This window comes from Stenella coeruleoalba (assembly GCF_951394435.1).
Source record: "Stenella coeruleoalba genome assembly, chromosome: 17".
Classification (NCBI taxonomy): Eukaryota; Metazoa; Chordata; class Mammalia; order Artiodactyla; family Delphinidae; genus Stenella; species Stenella coeruleoalba.
The window spans coordinates 5489148-5509644 of record NC_137163.1 but is presented as its reverse complement, the minus strand read 5'-3'; the positions used below and the strand labels follow the sequence as shown (position 1 = coordinate 5509644).

Below are 20497 nucleotides of genomic sequence, written 5' to 3'. Positions count from 1 at the left end.
GTCCATCTTTCCGGTGCAGCCAGAAGGGTCTTTCTTTCAAAAATATAGACAACATGTCCTTGCTTTAAAGACTTTCTTTAATTCTTCTTTACCTTTAGAATAAATTTCAAACATTTTACTGTAAGAGGCTCTTCATTCCTTAATGCCTGTCAATGTCTGCAGCCTCATTTCCTGCCAACCCCTCCTCAAAACATACATTCCAGCAATTTTGAGCTACTTCCCTTTTCCCAAATAGTCTACATTTTCCTCGTCATGTTCCCCATTTCACTGAAGAAATTGACAATATCCCAGGTTGTTCCAAATGAAATTCTGGAAGCAATATTAGATTTCTACTTTTCTTTCTTACCCCCCTCCACATACAAGAGCTTTCTAAGACCTCTGGATTTTATCAAAAGTCTGTCTTCATGTTTTCTGCCCTCTCCCGGTTTACAACCTCGTTATTTACTTTTATGAATTGTTGAAACAAGAGCAAAGTCAGACCCCATCTTTCCATTGTTGGTGTTGCCACCAGAGAAACCAGTTTATACATCTGCATTGAGTGAGTCCCCATCGCCTTTGGTTAAACACGTACTGACCTACGGTGGGGCCTGGGGTGAGTCTAAGCAGCTGATTCTCCTAACTAACTAGAGAACCCACTGATGCAAGTCTGGGCACTTGGGTGGACAGGTGGGGCTGGCCTGCCGTAGCCTCTTTGTGTGAGCCTTGAGGAACCTACTGAGAAAGAACTCCTGCTGAAAAGAAGGCATGCAATGAACTTGATCTGGTAAGATGGCCTTAGCCATCAAAAGGAAGGCTGATTCTGAGGCCAGCGTGGTGGCTGTCCGTGACCAGACAAGACCTACACCTCCTCTGTCTTCATCTCTCACCCCGCCCCCATATACACTCGGGATCACACACATACACACTCTTCATCCATGCTCTGGTGTCTCTCTGTTCTTCAAGGTCAAGTAATACTACTGTCTCCAATGTCGTATTATATGCAAAAAGTGCTCTCTGCAGGCCCTCTCTGCCCATTTTCAAACCCAACTTTGCAACTGAGCCTCCACAGATTCTGCTTACCATTGAGAATCAATGTGTCCCCATTCTCTGGGGCAAGACGGATGGAAGGCAGGGAGGGAGGAAGGAACATACACTGATTATCTGTCATATATCAAATTCATTGTCTACATTATTGTATTTAATTCTCAAAAGCATGCTGTACAGCTGTAATTCTTTCCCCCATTTTCAAGATGATCAAGCTGAGAGTGAGATATTGAATTGCTAATCTACTTACACGGCCAGTGGATAGAAGAACAGGAATAAAATCTAGTCTTTTCACAACCAAAGCTGATGCTACTCTCTTCACATCTTGCATCCAGCTATAAGCTGGACATGAGTTTTTTCTGTGTTTGTGGAAAGCAGTGGAGCAGACATTGATGGTAGCTAACTCAACATCTGTTCCACACAGCCTGCTTTTCCTTTCTCCCCAGAGTTCTGATTTTGCTTCAACACCTACCTCTACCCCTTCTAGTGGATGGTGACTCCATGACCTGCCCCAGAGTTTAGATTCTGATTTCCCTAAACCAATCAGTGTATGACGTTCCCCTGTGATTGCTGGGACTCGGGGAAATGCCTTAATTATCACAAGATAACTGAAGGATATGTCCAACCGCTCATGACTGAGGGAGGGATTTCTGGGCTGTCCCCCTGAACATGAACAAGGCAGCATGCATAGAAGCCATGTTACCTCTGGAAGCCCTCTTGGTTCTACAAGGGATGCCAGGATCCGATTCAGGAGGAATCTGGAGCTGAGGCTAGGAGAGAGGGATAGAGTGAGAGAGAGAAGGAGAGACTGATGGAAGGAATCCGAGTCTATGTTACATTACGCATGTGCTTCTGCTAGAGGCTGCCCAACTCCTGGGTTTCCAGTTATATGAGATAATACACTTCTTTCTTGTTCATACTCGAGTTTGTCCAAGATTTCTGTTATTTGCCTCAAAAGCATTGAGTGCCGTGGGTCATCACGGGTCTTATTTGTCTACTTCTCTACACACAGCCCCCAGCACTGTGACAGAGGACACAGGTGCTTCTCCTAACTAGAGAACCCACCTTGTCAGCTGGTTCCCTCCACCTCGTCCTCATGTCCTTTCCTAAATATCACTTCCTAAGGGAGACGCCTGCTGACATTCAGGCTGGATGAGAGCCCCTGATGATACATTCCTTTCACGGTCTGTATTTTTCCTCCTTGTATTTATCAAATCTTGACTGATTATTTGCGTGATTATTTACTGCGTGGGTCACTCACTAGATTATGAACTTCCTCGAGGCAGGGCAACGTTGGGTAAGCTCTACCCTGTTTCTGTAGCACCCAGCATGTTTCTGGGCACACAAAACATTTGTAGATCGAGTGATGAATGAATAAATAAGTGAAGAGCCAGCCTTTAATAAATGTGTGCTGAATTGGAATCGAGGTTCAGTGTATCTGTACATAATGTGGCCGCAGCAGTGACACTGCCAATTAATATACACTGAGCACCTCGGATGTCTCCTGTGAATCTAATATATTGGTTTCACTCTGGTGTCTTTGACGGTGGTGGCTGGAGTTCATTTGAAATGGTGTATTTGCCAATTTCACTTTATTTCCTCAGCCTGGATTTCAGAGGCAAGCAGCATGCCTTTCATTTATCCAACTTACCCAGAGCCTATTCAGTAGAACAATCAACTCCCAGTGTGTTCCACACTTGCTGCTTGTCAAAGCCTCTTACAGTCATGGGATGTAAGTAATCAGTGCAGTGTACTTGGCAACACATGGACTGAGAGGTTCAGAATTTTAATTTTGTTCTTCCTTTAAGAACGAGTCTCTATCTGGGCCAGCCAGAGTGGCCTTTCTGCTTTCATCTGTTCAACGATGAGAGAGCGTGGGGTCAGCCTCTAAGTGAAGCTTCCCTCTGCACTTCCCTCGTACCCTTCCCTTCCCTTCCTTTACTTCTCACTACCAGATGTTACGATGCTCAATGATGAAGCCTTTGACTTATTCACCTCGGTCCCCAGTACCCCAGACAGGGGTTACAGTTCAACTCAGTTCCATATAACAATGTTTCCTGGAGGCTTTTTACGGACCAGACACCGTGGTGGGCATGGTGAAAACGCAACAGGACACATACACCCTGCAGCAGTGGTGATCAGAGAGGCTTCATGAAGGAAGTGCCTGAGGGAATGAGTGAGAGTTATGCCCAAGACAATGTAGAGAACTCAAGAGATATGTGTGCTGTGGTGTGAATCAAGAAATGAATTAGATGGATGAAAGGACAGAGGATTATGAATATTAAAGTACTTTGAACAAAAATGAGTCGTCTGTCAAGTCACAGCATATGTCATATTTAAAAGAAACACCAGTCTGACATCTAAAAAGACATAGAAGTAATTAAGAATTTACCAGGTCTCTTAGTATAATGGAAAAGGAAGATCTGGCATAATCTTATATACAGTCTACCTATCTTGTCAAAATCCAGCATATAGTACGGTTATGACGCCCACTCAAGCCCTGCATTCTCAGTCTAACCAAATATGGTTTTGTCTTTGTTGCTCCCAAACTCTCCTTGGCCTTTGTCTGTTGTGGCCCTCATGTATCCCCTCCCCCTTCCCATAAATCCTGGATTAATTTGTTTCTTCCAGGAGTGGCTTGATGGTCTTTCTCATTTAACAAATGTAACCCTTTCTATTAGCTTCTGAAATATTTGTTCTTTATGTATTTTTTGACAGCATAATAAAAGACCTCTGTATCTAACTGGCAAACACAGAGTATTCTTCAAAAAGATGGAAAAGAGCAAAAGACTTGGTTACCTTTTGTCCCAGTGATGCTAGAGAGAAGATTAGGTTTGGAGCCTGAAATTCATTTCTCTTAACTCAGTAGTTAATTGCTGTGTCATCTGGTACCAGTTATTTTTGGTTTCCTTTAGATCTCATTTTTCTCATCTGAAAAATGGAACAGTGGGAAATGGCGTTGGGAGTAGTCCAGAATATGTCAAAAGTTCTTTCCTAATTCTTCTATTTGTTACTTGCAAAAGGTAAGTTAAAGTTGGAGATTCATAATGAAGAGTTCTAAGCCGAAAATCACCCTTTCAGATGATGACCTTGACGGCATCAACCGGAATCGGAAAAGGAGTGATTGGATAAATAGTTCTCTTGTTACCCAACAAAGGGTTGCCTCCAGCACACCCAGCTCCGGTGCTCCGGAGGTGATGACAACAGCACTGAAATCCCCTGCGGACAGGAAATGCATCGGTAACGAGAAGGGGTGGGCTTCACAATATGGTTTCCAGTCTCTGGAAAATACAGCTGGAGAGAATTGAGGTATTTGAAAGAGCATTTCATCTGGACTCAGGCAGACCTGGCTTGATTCCCACATCAGCTGGTTATTAGCTGTGTATCCTTGGGCAAGTTACTAAGCTTCTCTGAGGCCAAATATCCTCTCTGTAAAAGGAGAACAGTTGCTTGCCTCATGGTATCTTTACAAGGATTAAACAAGGTAACTTGGTTGGATATCCTGCTACGATACCTGGCTTATGAGTAGGTAGTTAAATATGAACAGAATGACAGCAGGTTAAAGTTACTTTAGTCTCAGTTTAATATAGGTCCTAATATAATAGATGTTAACATTTAAAAGGAGAAGCAAGAGAGGACTGTGCGGTGCCTATAAAAGAAGGGAGCAGAACATGGCCCTTGCCTCTAGCCCAGAGTTCACCAGCTTTTTCTGTGAAGCACATGATGGTAAATGGCGTAGGTTTGTGGACCACTTGGACTTTGGTGCATCTATTCAGCTCCGCTGTTGAAAAGCAGACACAGCCTCAGACAATACATCAATATGAATGAGCCTGGCTGTGTTGCAATAAAACTTTATTACAACAGGTAGCGGGCAGGATTTGGCTGGAAGGCCATAATTTACTGACCCCTGCTCTGAACTATGAAAGATGTTGGAGCAGCTGAAAAAATGTTGGTGGTTAGAAGAGGGTTTTGGGATAAGGCCTCTCATCTATCTTAATATCTCACTCCATCCTCTCCACAACCAGGCTCAGTGTGGGTGGCCTGGGAAGCATTCTCCTTCCACCTCAGGTGAAAGAGAGGGGTTGAAGGGATCACTCAGAGAAGGGCTGTCAGTGAACTAGTGTCTGACTCACACCTGAGACTTTTAAATGACAAGGGACTAGCTGACTCACGGCTCTAGGGAAGGAGAAAGTGGCTGAATGGGGACTGACGACTGACTTGAACTCTCAGAATTTCTAAAGACAAAGATTATGTCGTGGTCTCCCTTAGACCCACGTGGGCTCCTTGCAAGAGAGCTGCCTTAGATCTTGCTTGAGCGGGGCGAGTGCACTTGCGTAGAAGGAAACCAGAGGCATACCGCAGGTGGCTTAAGACTAAAAGAGAAGCCCTGTGTGATCAGCTGAAATAGAGACGCATTGATGGACCTGGAGGGAAGGGCAAGGAGGGAAGCCACAGAGAAGAAGGAGCTTATCTGAGAAATTCACAGCTGGTTCCTGAGAGAGAGGTGTGCTTAAACACTCGCCAACCCCAAGGAGGACCTCAGTCCTCCCTCCACAGTTCAGTCAAGTGAGACATTTCCTACCTTTTTCCTCCTCTCCTTCTCCCCCATCCCTATTCCTGAGCCCTGGAGGGGTCTGGACTCAGGACTAGGAAGGTAGGATAATAAAAGAGCAATGTGGAGAAAGGAAAAGGGAGTCAACCATGAATCTTCCCCAAGTACAGGTGGCCAGCTGGCAGTAAGTCAGTTCCAGGAAAGAGAAGTATTAGCTACAACTTGAATGAAATTTAAAGTCTTGCTTATTTCACTGGAACAGACAAGTTGCTTCTTGATTACCTGTATGTTAATTACTCATACATGACCAGAAGGAGTATAAGACTGACCCTAAATGTAATCCAGGAGCACAGAGTAACCTCTGTAACCTCACAGAGTATATGCAGAGAGACAACAGAAGACTAACAATAAAGTTACTTTATGATTTATCCCACAAGTACGTTTTTTCAGTGAAATGCATACAAATTTTAGTATCCTCTTTATATCCAAGAATGTGCAACTTAGTCAAAACTGAGCCAGTAACTCTATACTGCATCATGGGTATTGAACTTTCATCCACTGAAAGAAGCATTTCAATGGAAATCTCCATTCCTCAAACACCATTATTAAGATTATAAAAGCAGATTGGGAATCTAAGCTTAAGGATAAAGCTTAGTTCCTTACCTTCAACACAGTAAATTTCCGTGCTCCGGACTGAATCTATAAATGTACATTATGGCACGTTACCATCTTAGAATGGCAGCATTATGGTGCTGTAAAAGCGCAGAAGTCTTATTTCTTAGCATAGAGTTTATTAGAAACATAACCTCAAGATGCCCTAGAATCTAAATTTAAAGCCTCTTAAGATCTTAGCATCACAGAAGCTTAGAAAAGTAGTCTTAGATTTAAAGAACCTTAGGATAATATATAGAATACCAGGAATTTAGAATTGTAGCTTCTTAGAATCACAACACATAATATCTTTTAGATCTTATAATCTAGGGATCATAGACTTGTTAAAGGTCAGAATCCTAGCACGTTAAACACCTGAATAATAGAATTTTTGAGAAATGCAATTCAAACTTGGTGGTATCTTAAGTGTTTCCTATTTTAACTTCTAAGATTAACAGAGATTCTTTTATGAGGGCGTTTCTCAAATAGCATTGCAATTGACATTTTGGACTAGATAATTCTTTGTTAGGGTGGGAAGGAGGGGTTACCGTCCTGTGCACCATAGTACGTTTAGCAGCATTTCTAGCCTTTACCCAGCAGTTTGCTGTAGCACCGCCTCCGTCGTAACAATGAAAATTATCTTCATCCACTGCCAAGTGTCCCAAGCACTGCTTTATGGCACCTGCTGGATGACCATCCCTGAGGGAGGGAATTATCTTCTGAGGATTTCCCCAGCACTTAAAATTTAGTGTGCACTCTCTTCTAGGTTTGATCTCATTTGAACCTCACAGTTACTATCTTTCCACTTTACAAGCGAGAAGGCAAAGGTTTAGAGGAGTTGAGTTCCTGGGAGTCACACAGCTGATAAGGGGTTGGGGAAGGATTTGAAGTCACGTATTGGACATTTCTCTAAATGCTGAAACTTCCCCACCTTTAGTGTTGGCAGGTCTCACTGTAGGAAAGCATTTCTTTTGTTGAACTGATTCCTACTTCTTTTTCCGGTCTTATTCATAACATAATTATATGGTTATGGATTTTCTACTAAAGGGCAGTATTGTCAAAGAGTCAGACTGTAGAGGCAGACGCTCTTGAGTCCAACCTGAGATCCACAACATGTCATCAGCGTGATCTCGGAAGGTCTTCACATTTTCTGCCTCTGTTTCTTCAAGTGGTATTTGGGTTCTTTACTGCTGTGTGCAAACTCTTCCAAAACTGTTGTCTTAAATCCACATCTATTTTAATATATTGCATAATTTTGTGGGTCAGAAACACAGGCAGAACTTGGCTGAGTCATACTTCTGTTCTACATGGTGTCAAAGGAGTCACTTGATGGTATTCAGTTGGCAGATGGCTGGTCCCGAGGATCCCAGACGAGTTTGCTGGCGTGTCTGGCACTTTGGCAGGAGTAATGAGGAGGCTGGGTGCATATGGAACTGTTGACCGAAAGGAAGGCACCAGTTTCCCGGCATGGCGGTCTCGGAGTGGTCAGACACCTTCCACGGTGGTTCTGGACTCCAAGAGTGAGACTTCCGACAATCAAGGTGGACTCAGTGTGGCCTCTGTATGACACGTTTCTGGAGCCACTGAGCACCTTGTGTGTCATTTCTCTGTCGGCCAACACAGTCAGAGCCCACCCAGATTTGAGGGAAAGAGACATAGACCCTACCTCACCTTGGAAGGACTGTCTAAGAATTCACAGCCATGTTTAAAAACCACTGCACTTGTAAAAAGAGACAAGAATAATTCTTATCTCATTGAGTTGTGTGAGTCTTAGAAAAGCTATACTGTAAAATGCTCAGCATATAATGAATAATCTAACACGTGAGCTGTTTTTATTTACACGTGGCCTCTAATTACAGGATTATCTCTGGGCTTGCAAAATCACCGAATCCTTCTCCCTTTCCCAGAGCAGTGGAAACCTTGAGTGTTGCATGTGAGCCAGGGCGCTTAAGGACACCGAGTTAATTTAGACACAGCTCCCGCGACAGGGGCTGTGAGATAAAAACATTTCCATTTTAGAGGGCGAAGAGCTGCTTCCATAAGTGATTGAGGCAGAAGGGCTGGCCTGGATTTATTCATGTCCGTATTGGAAGTGACGGCACATGTGTGCTGCCCTTACGTAGCTACTGTGCTGGGCACAAGCAACAAATACACTTATGAGGCGAAATAATAAATCATTAGCAACTGTGAGCCTCTCCTTGCAATGAACCATAAGGGGGGAGGATCGCCCAAGCAATTCAAACTCAATTACTCTGCTCACAGGGTGTTTGAAATGGAAACAAATGAAGAAGGCAACCTCAGAGGCAGGGGGCATTCATCAGTGCGGCTGAATGGGCCACTGGTTAGATTTTGTTAAATGAAAACAGGAGGAAAAATAATAAGAGGAACCCCTCACATTTGTAGAGCGTGTCTGAGTTAGCAAATTGATTTGCTGTCCGTCATCCCCTTGAGCTGTCCTGGAAGGCTCAAAGGGCTAACTCCACTTTACCAGTGAGGTGACTGAAGTTTATATGCAACAGTGGCCTTGCCCAGCATTACAGGCTACGACTCCCAATCCCTCGGGTCCTTGCCTGGGCTTATTTCCAGTGTTCTGGGGTGGGTAGGATATAGTTATAGAGCAGGTGAGGCATTTCGTCTGCTGGAGACTCTGTCTTCTCTTTCCTCTAAGTGCCCTCTATTCTGCAGGGTCTCTTGAGGCCTGGGTCTGGAGGAGGGTTATTCCCCTGTAGTTGTGGCCCGTGGAGTTCCAGAGCTTATGACACAGCAACCGTGTTATTTGTTAGGACTGCCATAACACGGTACCAAAGACTGTGTGGCTGAAACAACAGGGGTTTATTTTCTCACAGCTCTGCAGGGCTGGAATCCCAAGACCAAGATGTCAGCAGCGTTGGCTCTGCAGCCTCTATCCTTGGCTTGTGAACGACCATCCTTCTGTGGCTTCACGTGGTCTCCCCTCTGTGTTGTCTGTGTTCTCATCACTTCTTATAAGGACACTGGTCACAGGAGATTACAGCCTTCCTTAATGACCTCATTTTAACTTAATCACCTCTTCAAAGATGCTGTCTCCAAATACAGTCACGTTATGAGGTACTAGAGGTGAGGACGTCAACATATGAATTTTGTGGGACACAATTCAGCCTGTAACAGTGACCTTCAGAGTGGACTTACCCACCTGTCTCCACACCCATCTGAGCACATTCATTCATGTGTAGCGTCCTGGTCCTAAAGTGATCAGTCTCTGCGTTAGGTAGGGCCTCACAGACAGCAGGGTACAACGAAACCACTAGCTCCACTTGAGAATCTCACTATGTGAATAATAGGCAGCTCTTTTTTTCCAGTTTGTAAACCAGCCTTTAGAATCTACACCTCTAAAATGATATAGTAGGAAAAGTCTATTCAGTACATAGTGAGAGAATGGCTCAGCTTCTGCTCTTCCTTTCATAGAGGAGAACAATCTAATTATGAGGACAGTCTCAGAGAGCACAGAGCCTGGGGTCCCAGAGACAGCAATCACTCCTTCTGGAAGGCTAGCTCAGAGGTGTCAGCTGTAACTGCTTCAGACCTACTTGTGACCAGAGGTCACCTGAAGAGACACAATGGGACAAGTCCAGTGTGACTCTGATTGCATCTTTAGGATCAGGTGTTAGAAAAATCCTTGGTCAGTATCTGAGCTAAGCTCAAGTCTGCGGGAGGGCTCTCTTTGGTTGAGTTCAGCCTTCAGTGATAAGAAATGTAAATTGTGGACCATGGGCCTTATCTGAGACCATATCTAGAAGGGAATCATGAAACAGTCATTGAAGGCAGAAGAGAAGGGACTTGTGAAACCAAGTCAAAGGCAACCCCATTGTTTGGCTTGAACGATTGATATCTTACTGAAATGAGATGAGAGATGAGAGGAGAGAGGGTTTTAGAGAGGGGAAGATTAAGAATGGTATTCAGGTCCTTGAGTTACTCATTAGACATCCATATAGAGATGCCTCATGGACAGCTGGGTATAAGAGTCCGGACTTCTAGGGAGAGGTCAGAGCTGGGAGCTCTAGATTAGGGAACCACTGGTGTCACAATGGTGCTTAAAGCCGCGGGCTGCTGAGATTATCTGAGGAGAGTGTACGGAAAGATTGAAAAATGTAGCATGGGGCAGTCCAGATCCTATGCTGACACTCTCACAAGCAGAGCTGGAATGGAGAAAGAACCAGTGAAGAGGCTGAATAAAAAGTGACCAGAAATACGATATGTAAACAGGAGAGGGTGGAGCTCTGGAAGTAACAGCACAAAAGAGTGTTTTGAGGCAGAAGGAGGATTTACTATATTTAATGCCGCCATAACCTAATAAAAGAACAGAAAAGCAACTGTTGGGTTTAGCAAAACAGAGGACATTGTGTCCTTGATAAGAACAGATTTAGTGGAGAAGTAGAGGCAAAATCCTGAATGACGTTACTTGAAAGGAGAAGGGAGGTAAGCAAGTAGAAATGGGGACGATGGTCGATGCTTTCAGTACTAATTTTGAATGAATGGGACTCATTTCAAATAACTATGAACTTGGCCGCTGCAGCATCACGCTGCCATTTCGCAGCTTTGCGTCCAAGGAGGGACGGCACTAGCCCTTAATTCACGTTCCCAGGTCCAATTCAAAACCTCCTCGCTGGGACCCCACCTTGGGTTAATGAATCACGGCCACGGACTCTGAAAGAACGTGGCAGCTTCCAGATACATCTCAATTGGGGATGGACAGGAAAGATGCCGGTAGGCAGGAGGAAGAGGGCTGTTCCCAAAATGGGGAGGAACGGTGCTGGCAGACACAGCATCATACAAGTTAGCTCACTGCGTCTACACGGCAGCCGCGCGAGGCGGACGGAGGTGTCGCTCCCAGCGCACAGAGGATGGAGCCTCGGGCTCCTCCAGCTCATCAGTACAGAGTGTGAACTCACACTCACATCTCACGGGCTCCCAAGAGCTCGCGCTCATTCCCAATAGTTATATGATGCCATGCAGTGAAAGTCAACACTTAAATACTGAAGCAGTAGAAGCAGCTGTTTCTGGAAACTCTCCTGGCCCCTTTATGGTCGTGCCACGTGGGCACTACCTACTCTGCCCACACATAAAGGCCACCTAAGGGTCAGAAGAAGTGACATTCTTTTCTAGGAATATCAGAAGAGTTCTTTGGGTCCCTGGATTCTCATATGCCTCTACTAAAAATGCTAAACCTTGAGAAGTGATTTTTGGCTTAAAGAAACTTTTTTCAGCTTCTATTGGGTTGGCCATTCTCCCCTTCTGTTAATTTAGCAAACAGCATAAGATGATAAGTCTTCCTGACTTGGTCAGGCATAGGTTCTTCTCTACGCACTGGGGGAAAAAGGGAAAAGGGAAAAACCTGTTGGTAGGTTCTGGTTCATTATTAAGTGTCTGTGAGTATCTCTGTGTATGGGTGTGTGTGTGGGGTCTGTTCCTTTAGGCAGCAATATTATAATGCAATCACTTACACACAAGGGTAAACCTGTGACAGTGGCAGTACTATTTTAAAAGGACCATAATGACAAAAGTGATTATGTGTTACTTGGAGCCAATTTATTTTTATGTGACATAATAAAATGTGGACTCGATTTTGATAACCTACTCCCTTACATGTGCAGAATTGCTAAAATGTCAGGCCTTCTTTTGTATTTGTCCTACCCTGGTAATTTAAGGTAATGCTGATTTCTGTGGGTAGACTGGTAGGGGTGAAACAATGATAAAAGCGTTGGATTTGTTTCTTACTTAGTAAACGTTCAGCCTTCTGGGTTACAGTATAGTTGAGCTAAACCCTCTAATTCTCTATGGAAGGCTAACTCTTTTTCCAACACCAGCCTGTATTTTGGTTCTTGAATAATGGGATTGGTCAGACCAAGTGCTGGGCTTTTACAGTGACTGCTGTGCTGGTGCATGGTTGTCTCTGGTCAGTATGGCATGAAGAAAGCCTAGTGTAGCACAAAGAAGATAGAGTTTGGATTCCAAGTTTGGAGTAAATCAGGGCTGCTGCTGTGACTTACTAGATCTTTGATTTGGGGCAGATCATGGCCAATTTTGGACAAGTTTTCTTATTGCTAAAGCTGGAATGATAGTACGTAGGTTTAAGGGTCATTGCAAACTTTAAATAAATTGTGATACACAGTTATTCACAATAGCCAACATACAGAAACAATCCAAGTGTCCATCAATGGATAAATGGGTAAAGAGGATGTGATATATATTACATATATATACTTATATATGTATATACGTGTGTGTGTGTGTGTGTTTCTACATCCATCCCAATATCATGGATCTATTCCCCAAATTAGGCATTTCATTCTGGCTCTTGAGGCACTGACTCATACTTTAAAAATAAACCTCCATCACTCATCTCTTTCCCAGGATATGCCTTCTCATCAAAACTTTCCCGATCAGCTTCTGCTCATCACTTGGCTTGCCAGGGGCACAGGAAATGATAACATGATAACCTAACTACTATGTTCTCATTAGAACCAACAAGAGATAGGTAAAGAAAGATCGTTCATTGACCTGTAAATCTGATTTTCAAGATGACCTTGAAAACCGTCACCCCAGATCTTCAGTCTCTCTGGGTTTCTGGCCGCTTGCTTTTAAACTACTACTTGCTTTTAATCTACTTTGTGATTATAGCCATTTACCTAGGTGCATAGTTTACAAATGAGAGAGTGTTCCATTACCCAGTCATTTGGTTCCCATTTACTTAGGAAATTCTGGAGTAAGTTTTCCTGTCATTGCTACGGGCCTGATTAAATGCCTTTATATTCATTATACACATCTGTACACTAAGAATAGAATAAATAGCACTAAGTTTGTATTAAGGAGACCTTCATTCAAATCCTGGCTCTCACATCTGCTTGTGTGTGATCTTAATCGGGTCACTTCGTATCTCTAAAATTGTGTTTCCTCAACTGGCAATGAGCAGGTTGAGAGGATTCAGTGAGATGATTGACACGAAGGTGACTAAGAATGGCCAGCACAAAGTAGCTATTAATAAATACAAATTGAACTTGAAACTCAGATTTATCTCTCTTCGTTCCCACTCCCTATTCTACTAATATGCTCATGATTTAAGGCAATGCCCTATGTCATCATTTTGGTTAATATATCCTATGGGTCAAACAAAGTACTGACCCATAATAACTGACTTTAAAAAAATCGAGTGTTTTAAATCTAAGGTCTGAGTTGGACTGGAAGACAAATGTCTGTGTTCAGATATCATTGCTGCCCATTCATTGCCTCGGATGAATTATCTGTAGGCCATGAAGGATCTCCGAATACAGGTCTTTCAGAGTTCGGAATATGCAACTGTCATTTCCTGTATTTTGTAAATGGTGAACTTGTTTCTTTTCATCGTAAGGCTGCTTCTCTAGATATTCCATAGGTGGGATGCAGTGTAACATTAACAGTGGTCTCCAGTGCTGGTAGACCATTAGAATTGTTTGAGAATAACCTTTCTTAAGTAAATATTTTCTGGGTCTATTTCCCATAATTACAAACATAACTCCTTATGTACGGGTTGGAGCTGAGAACCCACTGTTGGCAGTGCTCTCTCCGGCTGATGTGGATGACTGGCTAAGTCTGAAAACTGCTTAGTCAAGTGACCTTTATGATTTTCTACTGAACACACAAGCTTGAACAGCTATTCCTCAGCTTCCTCCATCTTCAAGCTGCCAATAAACCCACCCCTTTTTACTTTCAGCAGAAAATCTGACCTTTACTTAACTGAGAAAATTAGGTCCATCTCAAAAGAACTATTCCATCTTTCTTCCACCAAACTGACAGCAGGTACCGATATGGTCTCACCTCCCTCCTGCTGCAGGATGCACTGTACCTACATTGTCTGTTTCGCTCACTCAGATACTGCACGTATGAGTATCCCTTCTTCCAAAACAAGAAATTCTTTTTTTCTTCTGGATCAATTCTTCTCACATACGAATATACTGTGATATCTTTTATCTTAAACATTTTTTAAATAAACCTTGTTAGACCCCTTATTACTCATTTTCAGTTTCTTTTTATAGCAAAACTACTAACATTTAAAATGTCAATTACTTTTGATTATCCTATACCTTCTGTTCTTTCCTTAAATCTTCCTCACTTGGCTTTTATAGTCTAGAATTTCTATAATTATGCTCCAAAGACCTCTAAAGACCTCTATCCTACCAGTTCTCTCATTCTCAGCTTTTAGGCTGTCAGATATCTCAGCAGTACATGATATCATAGGACTTTCCTTCTATTTGAAACATTTTTTTCCCATTGATTTTCTGAGGTGCCACACCTTCTGGATTTCCTCCCATTTTATTGGCCAGTCCTGCTCAGCCTCTCTTTTGTTTCCTATTATGATTCCAAACACACCACATAACAGCTCCATGTGATGGCTTAACCATTTTCTAACATCCTTTGCTCTTATATTTGGCCCAAATTCTCATGGGTTCTCAGGTCCTGAATAGCCCTACCTATCAGACAGACAAACACGTTCTTTGCAATAGGTCAATAAGAGTGGAAGATACTGGGTTATGGGCCAAGACTGGGGGTTAGGAGGAGATAATAATTCCACAAACATCTATGAATCCACAGACTGTCTGAAGCTGACATTCCAAAGTTTTCCTTATCATTGTTTTTCTTTATTAAAGAAACAAATACAAGCTTTAGACGCATGCAGTCAGGCCACTCTTTTCCCTCCCAAATGTCTATTTTATACATTGTTTTATGCAAGAGAGGTGGAATTTCCTTGCTGAAGTTGTACAGAGAATGGCGGAAAAGCCAACCCATTTCCACTACTGGGGTTCAGACATACAGAGATCTACCTGGAAGACTTGGAGCAGACGAGAAAGCCTGAGAAGTGATTTACCCTGAGGAGCACTGAGGCGATCCGATTGGCACCAGAGGTTCAGAGAGGAAAGCTGGGACCAGAAGAGGAGTTGGTGCTGGTATTGAAGTCTTCTCCAGGCTAGCACAAGAGAAGATGATTGTCCCAGAGGAGAAATAAGAGGAATATGCAAATCAAAGCCAATCACTTATTCATTCAGTCAACAAACGTACACTAGGAATTGCAAGGTGGGCTTCCCTGGTGGCGCAGTGGTTGAGAGTCCGCCTGCCGATGCAGGGGACACAGGTTCGTGCCCCGGTCCGGGAAGATCCCACATGCCGCGGAGCGGCTGGGCCTGTGAGCCATGGCCGCTGAGCCTGCGCGTCCAGAGCCTGTGCTCCGCAATGGGAGAGGCCACAACAGTGAGAGGCCCGCGTACCGCATAAAAAACCAAAAAACCAAAAAAAGAATTGCAAGGTGCACTTGTGGTATGTCAATGAATAAAACAAATAAAATGCTTGTCCTCATGCAGCTTATATTGTAGCAAAAGAAGACAGACATATGACACATAATAATTAGGTAAATTATTATACAGTGATAAATGATATGGATTTTTTTTTTCAAACAGAATAGCATAAGGAGAATGGGGGCAAGTTGCAGTTTTCTTTTTTTTTTTTTTAAACATCTTTTTGGAGTATAATTGCTTTACAATGGTGTTAGTTTCTGCTTCATAACAAAGTGAATCAGCTATACATATATATATATCCCCATATCTCCTCCATCTATGTCTCCCTCCCACCCCCCATCCCACCCCCTAGGTGGTCACAAAGCACCGAGCTGATCTCCCTGTTCTATGTGGCTGCTTCCCCCTAGCTATCTAGTTTACATTTTGTAGTGTATATACGTCCATGCCACTCTCTTACTTTGTCCCAGATTACCCTTCCCCAGCCCTGTGTCCTCACGTCCTTCTCTGTCTGCGTCATTATTCCCGTCCTGCCCCTATGTTCTTCAGAACCATTTTTTTTTACATTCCATGTATACATGTTAGCATATGGTATTTGTTTTCCTCTTTCTGACTTACTTCACTCAGTATGACAGACTCTAGGTCCACCCACCTCACTACAAATAACTCAATTTCGTTTCTTTTTATGGCTGAGTAATATTCCACTGTATATATGTGCCACATCTTCTTTATCCGTTCATCTGTCAGTGGACACTTAGGTTGCTTCCATGTCCTGGCTACTGTAAATAGAGCTGCAATGAACATTGTGGTACATAACTCTTTTTGAATTATGGTTTTCTCAGGGTATATGTCCAGTAGTGGGATTGCTGGGTCATATGGTAGTTCTATTTGTAGTTTTTTCAGGAACCTCCATACTGTTCTCCATAGTGGCTGTATCAATTTACATTCCCACCAACAGTGCAAAAGGGTTCCCTTTTCTCCACACCCTCTCCAGCATTTATTGTTCGTAGATTTTTTAATGATGGCCATTCTGACCAGTGTGAGATGATATCGCATTGTAGTTTTGATTTGCATTTCCTAATGATTAATGATGTTGAACATTCTTTCATGTGTTTGTTGGCAGTCTGTATATCTTCTTTGGAGAAATGTCTATTTAGATCTTCTGCCCATTTTTGGATTGGGTTGTTTGGTTTTTTGATATTGAGCTGCATGAGCTCCTTGTATACTTTGGAGATTAATCGTTTGTCAGTTGCTTCATTTTCAAATATTTTCTCCCATTCTGAGGGTTGTCTTTTTGTCTTGTTTATGTTTTCCTTTGCTGTGAAAAGTTTTTAAGTTTCATTAGGTCCCATTTGTTTATTTTTGTTTTCATTTCCATTTCTCTAGGAGGTGGGTCAAAAAGGATCTTGCTGTGATTTATGTCATAGAGTGTTCTGCCTATGTTTTCCTCTAAAAGTTTTATAGTGTCTGGCCTTCCATTTAGGTCTTTAATCCATTTTGAGTTTATTTTTCTGTGTGGTGTTAGGGAGTGTTCTAATTTCATTCTTTTACATGTAGCTGTCCAGTTTTCCCAGCACCACTATTGAAGAAGCTGTCTTTTCTCCATTATATATTCTTGCCTCCTTTATCAAAAATAAGGTGACCATATGTGTGTGGGTTTATCTCTGGGCTTTCTATCCTGTTCCACTGATCTATATTTCTGTTTTTGTGCCAGTGCCATACTGTCTTGATTACTGTAGCTTTGTAGTATAGTCTGAAGACTGGGAGCCTGATTCCTCCAGCTTCGTTTTTCTTTCTCAAGATTGCTTTGGCTATTCGGGGTCTTTTCTGTTTCCATCCAGATTGTGAAATTTTTTGTTCTAGTTCTGTGGAAAATGCCACTGGTAGTTTGATAGGGATTGCATTGAATCTGTAGATTGATTTGGGTAGTAGAGTCATTTTCACAATGTTGATTCTTCCAATCCAAGAACATGGTATATCTCTCCATCTGTTTCTATCATCTGTAATTTCTTTCATCAGTGTCTTATAGTTTTCTGCATACAGGTCTTTTGTCTCCTTAGGTAGGTTTATTCCTAGGTATTTTATCCTTTTTGTTGCAATGGTAAATGGGAGTGTTTCTTTAATTTCTCTTTCAGGTTTTTAATCATTACTGTATAGGAATGCAAGAGATTTCTGTGCATTAATTTTGTATCCTGCTACTTTACCAGATTCATTGATTAGCTCTAGTAGTTTTCTGGTAGCATCTTTAGGATTCTCTATGTATACTCTCATGTCATCTGCAAATGTGACAGCTTTACTTCTTCTCTTCCGATTTGGATTCCTTTTATTTCTTTTTCCTCTCTGATTGCTGTGGCTAAAACTTCCAAAACTATGTTGAATAAGAGTGGTGAGAGTGGACAACCTTGTCTTGTTCCTGAGCTTAGAGGAAATGGTTTCAGTTTTTCACCACTGAGAACAATGTTGGCTGTGGGTTTGTAATATATGGCCTTTATTATGTTGAGGTAAGTTCCCTCTATGCCTACTTTCTGGAGGGTTTTTATCATAAATGGATGTTGAATTTTGTTGAAAGCTTTTTCTGCTTCTATTGAGATGATCATATGGTTTTTCTCCTTCAATTTGTTAATATGGTTTGTCACATTGATTGATTTGCGTATATGGAAGAATCCTTGCATTCCTGGGATAAACACCACTTGACCCAGGTTGCAGTTTTAAATAAGATAATTAGATGGGCCTTCATGTTAGTAATCTTTGAGATATTACCTCATCATTCAGGTCTAGGGAACAAGAGAAGAATTGTTTTGCTACAAGCGTATACTTTTTCACATAGGCTTTAAGGGAGGGTCAAATATCTCTCTCCAATATTCCAAGACAAGGATGATTAAGTGAAGATATACACCTAGACTCAGCGATATCGTGAGGAGCAACCAAACTTGCTGTGGGACCAGCTGAAGAGAATTCTCCCCGGAGGAGAAGGAACTGTCCCCTCTGTCTTGCAGCGTTCTGTTTATTTGTTATGACACATGAGGAGTGAAAGCGTCAGTGGCCTAAGTTATCAGCTGGGAAGTAAGGGGAAGTCTTAGCTTGTCAAGGTAGCAGGATAAATGCGATTCCAGCTTGAGTTCAGCAACTCCATCTCTGGCTTAGAAGAGAATTCACTCAGCACAACAACTGGAGTTGGATCAGCAAACCCAGCTCTTAGCACATCCTCAGAAGATGACAGCCATATCAATGCTTTTGGGAAACGATAGGGAATGGGGGCATATATGCTATTTTCTCTGTAGAGAATATCAAGTAAGGGGAAGAATAGGTTCATGAAGACTCTGAATAGTGTGAATTTGATCTGGCTAAAATTGTGTTTAACTTTAATATAACATAATTTTTTCTCAAGGTCTAATGTGGCTTAATGACACCTTGTTTATGGATACATAAATACACACACAAAACAGAAGTAACATGCTTCTTCGGGCTCTGGATTTAAATATCTGGAAAGAATTCCTAGTGATATATTTATCATTTAACAAATTATATACTGAGTAGCTTCTATATGCCACTTATTAAGCAAACTGAGGTTTAAGAAACGTTTATCATTTTTAGTGTTTCAGCACCCAAGATTCTTCTAACATCGTGCAGCTTTGCTTTTGGAAAACAGCGTTTCTCCAACTATGTGTAGTCTTGGTGACAGAAAAATGTCTACCTTTCCCTGTCCATGTCTTTGGGAGACAGCCCCCTTCTCCTCACACTGGTGAAGCCAAAACTCTGCTGTGACGGTGACCCCGTGTCACTTAAAATGATGTTCTCTCCAGAGTGTTAGAAATTCAAGCCACTGATGGACGGACATAGGGACTTACGCAGTGACAGCAACAGTGTAGACACTTCCTGCTTCACAACCAACTCTGCGGTTCCCAAGAACTCACTCTGTACACTTTTGTTCCTCTAGCTCCTCAACACCTTGGGGAGGTATGGACACCTGCCTACAAGGGGCTCAAAGGCTTTGCCTAGTGTTGTCTAATTTTCATCATCCGGTAGCATGTTCTCAAAATATTTATTCAGTAAGTATTTTAAGGACCTACTTAGTGTCAAGCAACGTGTCAGGCCCTATTGGATGCATTGAACCTCTTACGGCATCACTTCCCACCCTCGGGAAGCATACAGTCTAAGCAGATAGATTATATATTTGCAAAAACAATAACCATAACAGTCACATGTTAAAAAAAAAAAAGAGATGCTTAGGAACAGGAGAAAGTACTGTGGAAAGCCATAGGCATAAATAAAATGTCCAGATGTGAGGGTCAGGGGAAACTGCGGTGTAGGTTTTTGAGATGCAAGTGGAGTGATTTCATCCTGTGACACTGGGAGCAGGTGCCACAAGCGACAAGAGGAAGACAGGCCATATTTTACTGGCGTGTCAGGCCACCACTCTTGGGAACACAAGCGTTGTTCTCTGCACGCAGTGTTGTTTTTCAATCGAGGGCCTTGAGAAAAGCTTTCCTATAACTTTAACTGGATCATAATATATATTGTTTCTAAAGTCACAAAGGCTGTCCCTTATTTTAAAACTTACAGCAGTACCTTGAAAGTAAATCCAAGAGTAACACAAGGTTGTAACTTTTCCAAAAGGCATAGATTCAGGCAGCCAAAGTAAGTGATTAGTTAAAACAATCAGGCAAAATAAAGAAAAGCTCCTGACTCTCTCTAAAGGGGAGGGTCCTTTATACAGGGAGGTAAATACAGAGCACCAACTTTAACTACCACGGAAGACACCTGGAACCAAAGTTTAGAAGGATGTTAGGGGAAATGTTGAATTAACTTTAAGAACTTGAAGTTGGACCTATTCTCCCAAGGCATATAACTTTTTTGCTCTCTTTATTTTGGGGAAAACAGAAACAATTAATATTCCACGACTGTGGGCTATTTTTCTTACATAAGTCATACTAAGATATGGGTGCCATTGCCTAGAAGATAAATTATACAC

The 20497-nt window shown here is 42.3% G+C and overlaps 1 long non-coding RNA gene across 4 annotated transcripts in view; it reads right to left on the bottom strand.

The window, feature by feature from the left end:
* The window catches only part of LOC307176257, a 126022-nt gene that overhangs the window by 51395 nt on the left and 54130 nt on the right, over window positions 1-20497 (bottom strand). For all 4 annotated transcript variants that reach the window (XR_013824666.1, XR_013824667.1, XR_013824668.1 and 1 more), the window contains exons 2-3: window positions 3823-3954; window positions 1727-1793 (exon numbers count right to left, since the gene is read on the bottom strand). This is a non-coding gene — a long non-coding RNA (uncharacterized lncRNA). The remainder of the gene's footprint in view (window positions 1-1726; window positions 1794-3822; window positions 3955-20497) is intronic.